Below are 12,921 nucleotides of genomic sequence, written 5' to 3'. Positions count from 1 at the left end.
TATAAGATACTCCAGCACCAGCTGGATGATTATGCCGGCATACCCAGGAACCCACCAGGGGCTAATCGAAATAGAAAATTTTGCATTGTTAAAAATCGCTGGAGTTTTTGTTTTTATTTGCTCACAATAATTGGATCTGGGAATAGGCTTTTTAGTGCTTTTTTTTTTTTTTTTTTTTTTAGTGCTTTTAATTCTATTACAGCTTGTTCGTTATGCAGCCTCTACATTTTAAGTGAAAAATTGATGATGGCGTTTTTAGACCTTTGGAACCCATTCCTTTATCTTCTAGTTAACTTCCCAGTCATTGCCCAGGTACCTGGGGATAATGTGTTCCAACCGGTCAACCATGTGGGCCTCCCCCTCTGTTTTCAGCTTCCTTTCTCCCTCTCTCCAGACTTATTTTAGTACCTGTTGACCCACTCTCAGCAAAATGATTTGAGAAGTAGGCTGTGGGCTAGTGTGATGAACTGTAGGAGTCAATCGTTATTAAACACAGTTGTAAAAGTTTGCATTTATTACTGAGTAGAGTACTGTTCATCTTCCATGCTGGTGTCATTTTCACAGCCCTACAAAGGAACTGCTGTGATTAATACCCTTGTTATAGATGGGAGTGCTGAGGCTCTGAGCAGTCTCAAGGGAAGGTGTGGACTTGAAGCCGAGCATGCCCAAGCCTGACTGTCTCACCACTGTGCTCTGCCACTTCCCCTCTTACCCATGACTGACTCAAGCTCTCCCAGTGTGTCTTTGTGATCAAGGGCTGTCTTATTAGTGAAGAAAAATCTCCAGAGCTTTTCTTCCCCTTGTTCCTACTAAAGTGGACTTACAGGAATAAGTCTGAAGCAGGCGTATTGACACCTCCGTGTGCTCAGGAGCCTCGGCAGAGGATCTGAACACTTTGCTGAGTGATGCTGAACTGCGGGGTGAGAAAGATCCAGGGGAGGGACCGAGGCTCTAGAAAGAGAAGAGCTAGAGTTGCCTGGGAGAGAGGAGGACCAAGGAATTAGGTAGTGAACTCTCAGGCTTCCTTATGGGAAGGAACTGAAACCCCGCTGTGGGCTTGGCATTCAGTTCTGAGGTACCATCAATTGTAAGAGGCACTATCAACTTAATAATAGCTTTAGTATATTTAAATGTACTTGTCAATTTAAGATGTTCAGAACATTAAATTGTGAAGAGAAAAAAGTATACCCTAGACTTTGTCTTCTCTTAAAATTAGGAAAATATAGTCTGCTGGGAACCTTGCTTGCTCAAGTGGTTTGCCCAAACCTCTTGCCCCATCCCTGATTCCAGTGTTTTTCTCAAAAAAATAATAATAATAGCTGGGAGCAGGGGCCATTGCCTTTATTCCTGCCTGTCCCCCTTGATAGCCTGGATCCAGGCCAGGAAAGATGCAACTTCCCAGTTTTGAGTTGTGTAGTCATTTGACACTGGCTCTTTCTGAACTTATTTTTTATTTATCTAGTAAGAAACTCATTTCTGCCATGAAAGTTCTGGATTAAAGTTAGGAGACCAGAGTTGAAAGCTTGTAAACTGCCCAATTTAAGCAACATTTCCCCGGGCCTCAGCTGAGCTTTCAAAGAATTGATGCTTTCAAAGTGTGGTGCTGGAGAAGACTCTTGAAAGTCCCTTGGACAGCAAGGAGATCAAACCAGTCAATCCTAAAGGAAATCAACCCTGAATATTCATTGGAAGGACTGATGCTGAAATTCCAATACTTTGGCCACCTGATGTGAAGAGCCAACACATTGGAAAAGACCCTGATTCTGGGAAAGATAGAAGGCAAAAGGAGAAGGGGTCAGCAGAGAATGAGATGGTTAGATAGCATCACCAACTCAGTGGACATGAATTTAAGCAAACTCTGGGAATAGAGAAGGACAGAGGAGCCTGGTGTGCTATAGTCCATGGTGTTGCAGAGAGTTGGACACAACTTAGCGACTGAACCATCTCTGGGCTTCACCTTCCTCAATAGCAAAACCATAAGCATGTTTCAGGGTGGGGTGTGTGAGTGTTTATGCATGTGTATGTTTTCCTTGATCATCTCACAGTCCCGCCCAGCTCTAACATCTTGTGGTTTTTATGACTGTAAACATTGTTTGACACTCTCCGGGTGAAGCTACACTTGGATGGATGAAGGGGCTATTGAGCTTCCATTTTCTGTTGGATGGAATCATTCCAGGCTAGACTGGGGGAACCTTTTCTCTGGGAAACATATGAATAGTTTTGGTTTTAAAGTCAGTGTGTCTAAAATCTGGAGGTGACTAGGTATGACTGTAAGACATATTAACTAGTCATGTACACATGTAGAAATCATTTTGGTAGGATTTGCTTGATTATTTTAAAATGGAAGAAATGTCAAGAATTTGTTTCTGCAGTTGTAAATGGTGGTCATGGTGCTCTATCAATGAACATCTTTCCATATCAAGGTATTTAGGCTTATTTGCCAAAAAATGATTTTTTTTGTTGTTGTTTAAATTGTGATGATTGTGAATTAGAGGCTTTCTAGATTTCACTGATTACCAGTCATCTGGTATTAATAGTGCCAGGACTCCTTAAGCATGGGTGTATTGCCTGCTCTGGAAGCCTAGCTGGACCCTGGTCACCCAACCTTCTAGACATGTTCCTCTCATAGATGCTTCCCTGACGACCCAGCCGAAGGAGCAGTGTGCTGTCCTCTGTCCCTTGACCCTGCTGTATTCTCCTTTGTAGTAAACAAATATTGTTTGTCTCCTCCCATAAACGTAAGCTCCATTGGGAAGGGAATTTGCTGTCCCTTTCCTGTGGTGGCCTCAGTGTCTGGCACAGTCCCTGACAAGTAATAAGGGCAATAAATTTTGACTATCTAAGTGCTCCATGGAGCTTCTGTTGATTGGAGAAGACCTTGACAGTATGTGATAAACAGAGTGATGAACTGTGGTATGTTTTCACAGAGCACTTAAGGGGACAGGGCGCCGTGGGGTCAGAGAATGATGAGCTTGCAGAGAGCATGGTGAGGGAAGGTCTTACCAAGGAAGGGACATTTGAGCGGAGCCCTCTGTGTCAGGGGTTCCCAAGCCCTCTACAGGTTTGTTGGTTAGCGGTTAGCAAGGACTCATAGAACTCAGCATAGAGTCAGATCATGGCTAAGATTTATTTCAGTGAGATATATGAAGCAAAATCTGCTCAGGGAAAAGGCACATGGGGTGAAGTCCAGAGGAAAGGAGGTCAGGCTGTAAGAGTCCTCTCCCAGTGAAGTCACACAGGATGCACTCAGTTCTTCTAGCAGCAAATTGTGATGATGTGCAGGAAGTGCTGTCTGCCAGGGAAGATCATTAGATCCTGAGTACCCAAGATGTTTACTGGGGGCTGGAGCTCAATAAAAGCAGGCGCCCTCTACCTAGTATGTACCAAGTCCCAGATTCCCAGGAGGAAAGCAGGGGTCCAGCGCAAATTACATTGTTTGTGCTGTTTAGATACACACTCTTATTATTTTAGGAAAAGGTTTGTATCGGTACAGGAAACTGTTTAATAACGGAGTTCCCAGATGCCAGCCAAGTACCGATTTGCACACAGGACTTCCTAAGGAAAGGCAGTCTTAAGCCTACTTTTTCTGAATAAAAGCCAGAGTGAGTGGGCTCAGGTGGGGGAGAGAGAAACCATATGAATGTTAGGAGCACAAGCAAAGGATTCAGCTAGAGCAAAAGTTGTGAGTCTGTAGCAGGTCTGGAGTGTTTGAGAACATGAGAAGCTCAGAGTGACCGGAGCAGATGGAGGGAGGAGAGTGGTCAGCCATTAGGTTCCATGGTAAGAGCTGACTGCTGGGCATAAGGACCCCCTGTACTAGACCATTTAATTCCACTAGGCTTCAGAGGAGATGGGGAAGTGGGCCAGCATTTATTGAGCCCCTGCCAGGCTCCATTATAGACGTATCACATGTGACTTCTCATTCATTGTGCTCACAGTCCTTGATGTACAATGAGGATTGCAGTAGATCTGGGCGCAGAAAGGTTAAGTTACTTGACCAGGGTCATACAGTTAGTAAGAGAGTGAGTTTTAAGCCCAGATGGTCTGAGCAGAGTCTACTCTGCTATCCATGATGTGAATGATCTGGTACAGTGTTTTAAAACTCCAGGTTTCAGACTGTTCAAAGTCTGTGAAATTAATTGAATGGAACAGGACCAACATTTTAAAAACAAATTAAATAGAATCAAATAGAACAGGTAGCATCAGAATGCACTGTGTGTAGCAAGGGCAGGATTGTTATATGAAACTTTTGCTTCATTTTAAACACACACGCATACAAATACACATATATGTTCTAGGTTGTTGTGTAAAAAGTATCCCTCTCTTTGGGTGTTAAAGAACATTGTATGCCACTGATCTAGCAAATCTAAATGTTTTGATATAGGCAAATCACTTTTTAAAATTACTCTTCCTGTTCCTAGGAACACCTGACCTTTGACAGGTTGAGTCAAGTCTTAGAAGTTCATTTGTAGAAACTTCTGTCTAGCAGGGACCTGGAAGTGGATACTGGAGGGATGTAACAGAGTTAATTCAGCCTGTAACAACCCCCCACCCCACCCCACGGCCAGATACCCCTTCATCAGGGGTATGACATGCAAGAAGTCTCTGTGTTCAGGGGAGGGGGCATAGAATGTCACTGTAAGCTTTGAAGTCTCCCTGTGAACACTGTCATCATAGGCCTGCCTGCTGGTTCAGCCCTGCCTGCCCATTTGCTGCCCATCTGCCTGTACCGTCCAGCAAGAAAGGAGACAGGAATGGTCAGACTAGGTACATTGTCTGCAAACATGGCTGATTCACTTTAGGTACTGCTCTATAGCCCAGAGTCATGGTGAGGAGGGCATATACAGAAAAGGAAGAACATCATAAATTATAAAATTTTAAATATTAGGGAAAAAAGGGATGTAGACCAGAGTATATAATGACAACCTTCCTTTTCTGTTATATATAGTATAATGTGAATGAAATTAGTTTAAAGATTTTAGAAGAAGGAAATCTTGAGCCCTAAAATTTTATGATATAATTATAATGTCTGCTATCAATCTCAGTATAATTTAGACCTGATGAAAAAGAGCCAAGAGGCAGCTAATTTTGAGAGCCTGTGTTGGCAGTTTATGACATCTAAGATATCCTTTATTTTTGCCCCTAATATTTTTTTTTATTGAAGTATGATCTCTCTAGCATATCCATGACAATGTGTAATAGCAATGACAAATGAACACAGAAAACTTCCTGGAAAAACTGTGTGTGTTGAACATATTGCAAAGTGTTCTCCAAAATTGACAACTTTTAATAAAATTAAAGAGGTGCCACATGTTAGGCTTGTTCACTTTCTGAAAATTAATATATAAAGTGTATGCATTTCATCAAAATAGTAAAGCTCTGGGAGTACTTTTTCCAACAAAATAATAATTTCCCCAGAGCTATGGTTACTAGTTACTTCTATTTCAAATTTCAAATGTAGGGAATTATTTCAGGCAGTGATTTTTCTTTTCCTAGATTTCAGAGCATGGGAAGCAGTAATAATAACTATAATTTACATAATCATAAGAAAGGTAGTACTAAAGAATGTTCTAACCATTAAACAATTGCACTCATCTCCTGTGCTAGTAAGGTCATGCTTAAAATCTTGCATGCTAGGCTTCAGCATTATGCAAACCAAGAACTTCCAGATGTCCAAACTGGGTTTAGAAAAGATAGAGGAACCAGAGATCAAATTGCCAACATTTGCTGGATCATAGAGAAAGCAAGAATATTCCAGAAAAACATCTACCTCTGTTTAATCAACTACACTAAAGCCTATGACTGTGTGGATCATAAACTGTGGAAAGCTCTTAGAGAGATGGGAATACCAGACCATCTTACCTGTCTTCTGAGAAACTTGAATGCAGGTCGAGAAGCAGCAGTTGGGACCCTGAATGGAGCAACCGATTGGTTCAAGATTGAGAAAGGAGTACAACAAGGGCTGTCTGCTGTCACCCTGTTTGTTTAGCCTATACGCTGAGCACATCATGAGAAACGCTGGGCTGGATGAGTTACAAGCTGGAATCAAGATAGGCGGGAGAAACATCAACAACACCAGATACACGGATGATACCACTCTAATGGCAGAAAGCGAAGAACTAAAGAGCCTCTTGATGAGGGTGAAGGAGAGTGAAAGAGTTGGCTGAAAACTAAATACTTAAAAAAAACTAAGATCTTGGCATCTGGCCCCATTCATGGCAAACAGAAGGGGAAAAGGTGGAAGTAGTGACAGATTTCCTTTTCTTGGGCTCTAAAATCACTGCGGATGTTGACTGCAGCCATGAAATCAGAAGACTATTGCTTCTTGGCAGGAAAGCTATGACACACCTAGACAGTGGGTTGAAAAGCAGAGACATTGCCGATAAATATCCATACAGTCAAGGCTATGGTCTTCCCAGTAGTCATGTATGGTTGTGAGAGCTGGACCGTAAAGAAGGCAGAGCGCCAAAGAATTGATGCCTTCAAACTGTGGTGCTGGAGAAGACTCCTGAAAGTCCTGTGGACAGCAAGGAGATCAAACCAGTCAATCTTAAGGGAAATCAACCCTGAATATTTGTTGGAAGGACTGATGCTGAAGCTGAAGCTCCAGTATTTTGGTCATCTGGTGTGAACAGCTGACTCATTGGAAAATTCCCTGATGCTGGGAAGGATTGACGGCAGAAGGAGAAGAGGCTGTCAGAGGATGAGATGGCTGGATGGCATCACCAATGCAATGGACGTGAACTTGGGCAAACTTTGGGAGATGGTGAGGGACAGGGAGGCCTGGTGTGCTGCAGTCCATGGGGTCGCAAAGAGTCGGACACGACTGAGCGACTGAGCAACAACAGTCCCTGATGCTTACATTGCCCTTATTCTGCTTCTAACGTTGTTCTAAGCATATTGTATTTATTTACTCATCGAATCTTCAACAACTCTATGGGATATGGTTTTTATTTTAAGGATGAGGAATCTGGGGCACAGAGAGACTGAGACATTTGCACATGATCAGAAATGGAAGAGCCCCTGGTAGACAGTAGTGACAGAGGTGAGGATGTAAGTTTTCACTTGTAACCGTGACGCTCTACTGTCTTCCTTCATGGTTATAGTTAAGAAGCCCAAGGACCTGAGAAAGTAGATAAAGTGAGTTTTACTGTTATTTCCATTTTCAAAAAGAGAAAGCTTCAGAAATGAAGTGAGTTGCCCAAAATAATCAAGTTAGACAGTGGCAGAATCTGGGACAAAAACAGTCCTAAATGTGAATTAATAAGGCCTCTGTATTATGAAGCGTTCTTCAGAGAAAGAGAACCAATAGGGTGAGTGTGCGTGTGTATTTATTTGTTGGTTTATTATAAGGAATTGACTTACGTGATCATGGAGGCTTCCAAGTCCCAAGATCTATGGGCAAGGGGGCAGGCTGCAGATGCAGGAGAGCCAATAGTGTGAAGTGAAGTGAAAGTCGCTGGGCCAGAATATGGGAGTGGGTAGCCTTTCCCTTCTCCAAGGGATCTTCCCAACCCAGGGATCAAACCCAGGTCTCCCACATTGCAGGTGGATTCTTTACCAGCTGAGCCACAAGGGAAGCCCAAGAATACTGGAATGGGTAGCCTATCCCTCCTCCAGCAGGTCTTGCTGACCCAGAAATCAAACTGGGGTCTCCTGCATTGCAGGCGGATTTTTTTACCAACTGAGCTATAAGGGAAGCCCCATGTAAAGGCTTTCCTGGTTCAAAGGCAGTCAGGCAGGAAAGAATACTCTTTACTTAGGGAAGTATCAGCCAGTTTGTCCCACTCAGGCCTTCAGCTGATTGGTGAGGCCCTCTCACCTGAGATGGGGCTTCCCTGGTGGCTCACACAGTAAAGAATCTGCATGCAATGCAGGAGATCTTGGTTCAATCCCTAGGTTGGGAAGATCTCCTGAAGAAGGGAATGGCTACCCACTCCAGTATTCTTGCCTGGAGAATTCCATGGACAGAGGAGCCTGGCAGGCTACAGTCCATGGGGTGACACAGAGTCAGAGGCGACTGAGTGATTAACACACACACACACCCCCCTGAGAGAGGGGAATCTGTGTTATTCAGCTCATTTAAATGTTTACCTCCTCCAAAAACATCCTCATAAAAACACGCGGAGTAGTATTTGACCAAATATCTGAGTACCCTGTGGCCCAGTCAAGTTGACATATAAAATTAACCATCGGAGTCTTCAGATTCTCTTGCTGTCTTTGACTTTATTTATTTATTTATTTTTTTTATTGATTGGCTTTCTCCAAACTCCCGAAAACGCCGCAGGGACCGGACTGAGCGCGGGAGGCGGGGAGGGCGACCGGAGGAGGCGCGCCGCCTGTCTTTGACTTTAAAACAGCATTTTCTCAAGACCTTCAGACCATCCCACATGACCCTCTCATCTCACTCTCCTTACATCTCACTCTCCTTACTTATCATCGGAGCTTAGAGGAGGTGGCACGGAGAGTCATCTACAGTCTGTGTGGGAGAAGATAGCGGGCGGACAGGGTAGAACTGCTGAGGGCATCTCAGACTCTGGATGGGCGTTCAGAGGCAGGAATCTGAGCATTCACCACTCAGTCCCAGCATTCCAAGCACACTCCTTTCTCTTGAAATACTTTAAACAACATTGCTTTGAAGCGCATGACCAATCAGTGGTGGTACAGGAGGTAATTTCAGCATGACAAACTGGAGCTGGAATTTGATTAGACTGCGTGGGGTGAATCCTTTGCATTTTCCTCTGACGTATGTTCTCCTGAGTACTTTTGTGCTCAGGCATGACCAGTGATTTTCATGCATGCTTGATAAAATGTATTGGTGTCCACAAGGGGGCTTCGTTTTTCTATTTTTCACTTTTTGCTTTCAATGATACTGTACATTTTGTTTTGTTGTTGTTGTTGATACCAAAAATAGAACTATTTGCTTGTTTCTGATAAGCACTTGCCATCACTGTAAAGATCTCTGAGAGCTATGGACAGTGGAGCAATGAAGGCAGCAAAGTCCAAAACGGTGACTTGGAGGCCTGAAGGCCTGGAAGGATCAAAGAGTGGGATAGTCCATTCACAAATATTTCACATCCCTCTTGAAACTCAAAACAAAGGCCTGGGTTTTTAAGTATTTGGATCATAATTTGGATATATTAGATCATTTTTCTAAATCTAACATCCTGTTTAAAAGTGAATTAAAAAAATACATCATTCCAGGTTCAAATGTTAATTTTTTCAGATATTTATTCCTTAAGCCATTGTTTATTGGGCTTTGGATCACACTGCAATCTGAATCAAGTTTGGAGACTTTGTTTTCTTGTCCCCGCCCATTTGAAGTTTCTGTTACCGAAGACTAGGCATTAAATCAGGTCTCATCAAAAGCAATGGGACTTTTAACTGAAGCAAATTTTGTTTGAGTGGAAATGGAGAACTGAGGTTACTAGCTCTTGTTTTGAGTGGCAGATTTTACATTGGTTTTGGAAGATGATATATTCTAGAGGCAAGAGGGGCAAAACAGTGTTTCACAGAATAGTAACTACAGTGGAAAACATGCTTCATCCAGCTTTTGTGTGCACCACTGGAAAAAATGAGTATCTACGAGTCACAGGAAGAGAAATGGCAGTATATTTCCAGATCAAGTTCCTGAAGAAATGAAGATAAGATTCATATATGGATTTAAAAATGTAAAAAGTGCAAGACTAGGATGATTGGGCTTAGAATTTTGTTAGGCAGTCCAGCTTGTATATTTTATAGAAACTGTAGCCTTTTCATGGATTAACTGAAAACCAAAACTTACAATTTGACATTAGGTTGATTAGTATTTCTGGTAGCTGTTAAAATTGATGTTCTTAGAGTTTGGGGCTGAAAAATCCTCTGTGGGCATATTCCAAATGCCAAGACATAGGAGCATCCATTGGCAACACAAACATTAAACAGACAAACTACGATCCCAAATTCTGGAGGAATGCTGTGGGATGAAACAGAATGTGCGGTGCATATTGTAGAATAGCCAATTCAGGTTATCAAAGGGGAAAGAGTGGGGCGGGGTAAATTAGAGTATGGGATTAACAGATACAAACTACTATACATATAATAGATAACGAGGATTTACTGCATAGCACACAGAACTATGTTCAATATCTTATAATAAGCTATAGTGGAAAATAATCTGAAAAAATACATACATATATATAACTGAATCACATTGCTGTATACCAGGAAGTAACACATTATTGTAAATCTCCTAGACTCCAATATTCTTTTTAAATTTGTGTGTGTGTGTGTGGGTGGGGGATTTTCCTTGTGACCTACAGGCTTAGTAGTTGTCGCATGCAGACTTAGTTGACCTGTGGCATACGGGATCAGTTCTCCAACCAGGGATCAAACCCTGTGTTGGAAGGTGATTAACCACTGGAACACCAGTTAAGTCCCTATACTCCAATTTTTTTTTTAAGTTAAAAAATAAAAAAGAATAGTGTCAAGAGTGATATTATACTCCAGGTGACTTTTAAGTAATATTTAAAAATCACATCCATTCTCAGAGCCAAATCTGATGAAGAAAGATGAGTAACATAAAGCTATTATTTATTGGATGGTTACTCTGTGCCAGGTAAAACTTGTTCTGAATACTTTACATGCTTTATATCACTCATTATACATAATAATTCTATTATTCCTACTTCACTAATGAGGAAATTGAGGCACAGAGAAATTGAGAAATGTGCCCAAAGTTTCATAGCTAAAGTGGCATATCATTTCTGGTAGAAAAATGTAGAAATCCTGTGTAGTTTCTGATCTCCCTTTCTCAAATTCTGTTTAGTCATAGTTAATTTCACAAACTGCATTTTCTACTGAGGAGAACAGCCTGTTAGACCAGAGCAATTACCTCCTAAATAGTTTAGGATTGAATTTTTAAAGAGTTGGTAACAAGTGTAGAAGAGGATAAGGTTCTTGTCAGAGAGCAGAGAATGACACATAAGCTTAGAAATATGCACAGTATTTTTGCGGGAGGACTTTATAAATACAGAGAGAAATGTGAAAATCTATTTAGTGTTAAAGCCACCGCCTTTAGTGTTGGTGAAATGTCACATGACCATAGGATTAGAGAAACCCCAAGCAGCACGATTCCATGAGATGTAATGTGATGTCTCAGCAAGCACTTTAAACTCAGTGGCCCCAGTGGTAAAGGACCCACCCGCCAGTGCAGGAGACAGAAGAGACACGGGTTCAATCCCTGGGTCGGGAAGATCCCCTGGAGGAGGAAATAGCAACCCATTCCAGTGTTCTTGCCTGGAGAGTCCCATGGACAGAGGAGCCTGGCAGGCCACAGTCCATGGGGTCGCAAAGAGTCGGACACGACTGAAGTGACTTTTGGGGCTTTGGGGATTTCAAAACTGAACACCTTCTCTTGCTGCCCAGATCTGCGCCTGCTGCAGCTACCCTCATTTCGGTTGATGGTGATTTGGTCCTTCTAGTTGCTGAGACCCAAACCAGGTCCTTTTCACCGTCTTCCTTCTTCTGCACCTTACTACACCTAGCTTGTTAGAAACTGTCGACAGCACCCAGAATTTCCCCGCTTCTTCCCTCCTTTCCAGTGCCCCCCATTCTCTTCTCTCTGCAGGATTATAGCACGCGTCTCCTAACTGTTGTCCTGCTTCTATCCTTGGCCTCCCACACTCTGTCCTTGACACAAGGCCACAGGGGTCTGTTACCACTAAGCTGGCCCAGGTTATGACTTACCGAAAGCCCCATGGTAATTCCTGGTTGCACTCAAGTGAAGCCCAGGTGGCCTTCAAGAGCCTGCAGGATTGACCTTGGTGGCCGTGTCGATGTGCCGCCTCCTACTCTTCAGCTTGCTAGTTCTGGCCCCGCCGCGCTGGCCTCTGCTGCTCCGCAGCCGGCCGAGGCTTGCCCGCAAGCAGGGCTGAGCTCTCTTCCTGGTTGTACTTCCCCACGTGTCCCCATGGATCCTCCCTCACCTCCTTCCAGTTCTCCTCAGATAAGCCTCCTATCTAACCTCTGAGCATCTCATGTTGCTTCATTTAAAATTTGTTTACAGTGCCTGTGACTCTCTAACAGACTGTGTCATTTATTTCTTCATTATTCCTAGCATTTCTTCCCTGTATCCCTTTATCCTCTGCTGTTGGAATGTATCCTCCATGAGGACCGGACTCTTTTGTATACTGATGTATTGCAAGCACCAGAACATTGCCTGGGATATAGCAGATGTTCAAAAAAGGATGATGTGTTGAATAATGTAAACAGATTTTAAATACAAATGGAAAAATAGAGACTGTTACTCAGAAACAACTGCAATAAGCACTCACCTGGGCTTCCCAGATGGCTCAAGTGGGAAAGAACCTGCCTGCCAATGCAGGAGATGCAGGCAGGAGACTTGGGTTTGATCCCTGGGTTGGGAAGATCCCCTGGAGAAGGAAATGGCAACCCACTCCAGTATTCTTGCCTGGAAAATCCTATGAACAGGGGAGCCTGGCAGGCTACAGTCCATGGGGTCCTGTAGACTTGGACACAACCAAGCAACGGCACACGCACACAAGCAGAGTAAACATTGCAAGGCCATGGGGACTAGGTATTTGTTTCCCGGCAAGATGGATAGGATAAAGGAGAATTTTTAAAAAATGTATTGTTTGTGTTCTGCCCTCAAATATTTAAAAGCGAATGAAATCATTTGCTTCTTAAAGTAATGAACAGAAATCTTTAAGTCAATCCTATGGGGTAGTTTCTGTGATTATTTGAGATTCCATATGGAATGCTTAGCATATACCAGCCACACAGACAGTACTTAGTAACCATCAACTTTTATTGCTTTTGTACTTTACATAAATGCATATGCAGTTTCAATAATTAGTTTTGAATAAATAACAATGAATCCTGTTTTTTTAATTGAAATCTCATAAATTAAATAAACACTAC

General features: G+C 42.7%; 1 protein-coding gene and 1 long non-coding RNA gene across 3 annotated transcripts in view; one reads left to right on the top strand and one right to left on the bottom strand.

Annotated features, from left to right (window-relative positions):
* Positions 1 to 12,921, top strand: part of LOC147350351 (chondroitin sulfate proteoglycan 4-like) — a 74,457-nt gene that overhangs the window by 22,551 nt on the left and 38,985 nt on the right. The window lies entirely within an intron of this gene.
* LOC147350352 (uncharacterized) lies at positions 3,121 to 11,907 on the bottom strand. 2 transcript variants are annotated; one of them, XR_015149257.1, is made up of 4 exons: positions 11,728 to 11,907; positions 6,349 to 6,517; positions 5,863 to 5,911; positions 3,121 to 3,292 (listed from the first exon to the last, which is right to left on the bottom strand). It is a non-coding gene; the product is annotated as an uncharacterized LOC147350352 (long non-coding RNA). The 2 variants fall into 2 exon arrangements; XR_015149258.1 differs by lacking the exon at positions 6,349 to 6,517 and having other exon boundaries at positions 3,178 to 3,292; positions 11,728 to 11,856.

Source organism: Bos grunniens, chromosome 20, assembly GCF_055505025.1.
Source record: "Bos grunniens cultivar Pamir isolate PY7600 chromosome 20, Bosgru_T2T1.0, whole genome shotgun sequence".
NCBI classification, from domain to species: Eukaryota; Metazoa; Chordata; class Mammalia; order Artiodactyla; family Bovidae; genus Bos; species Bos grunniens.
This window is presented reverse-complemented; position numbering and strand designations above follow the sequence as displayed.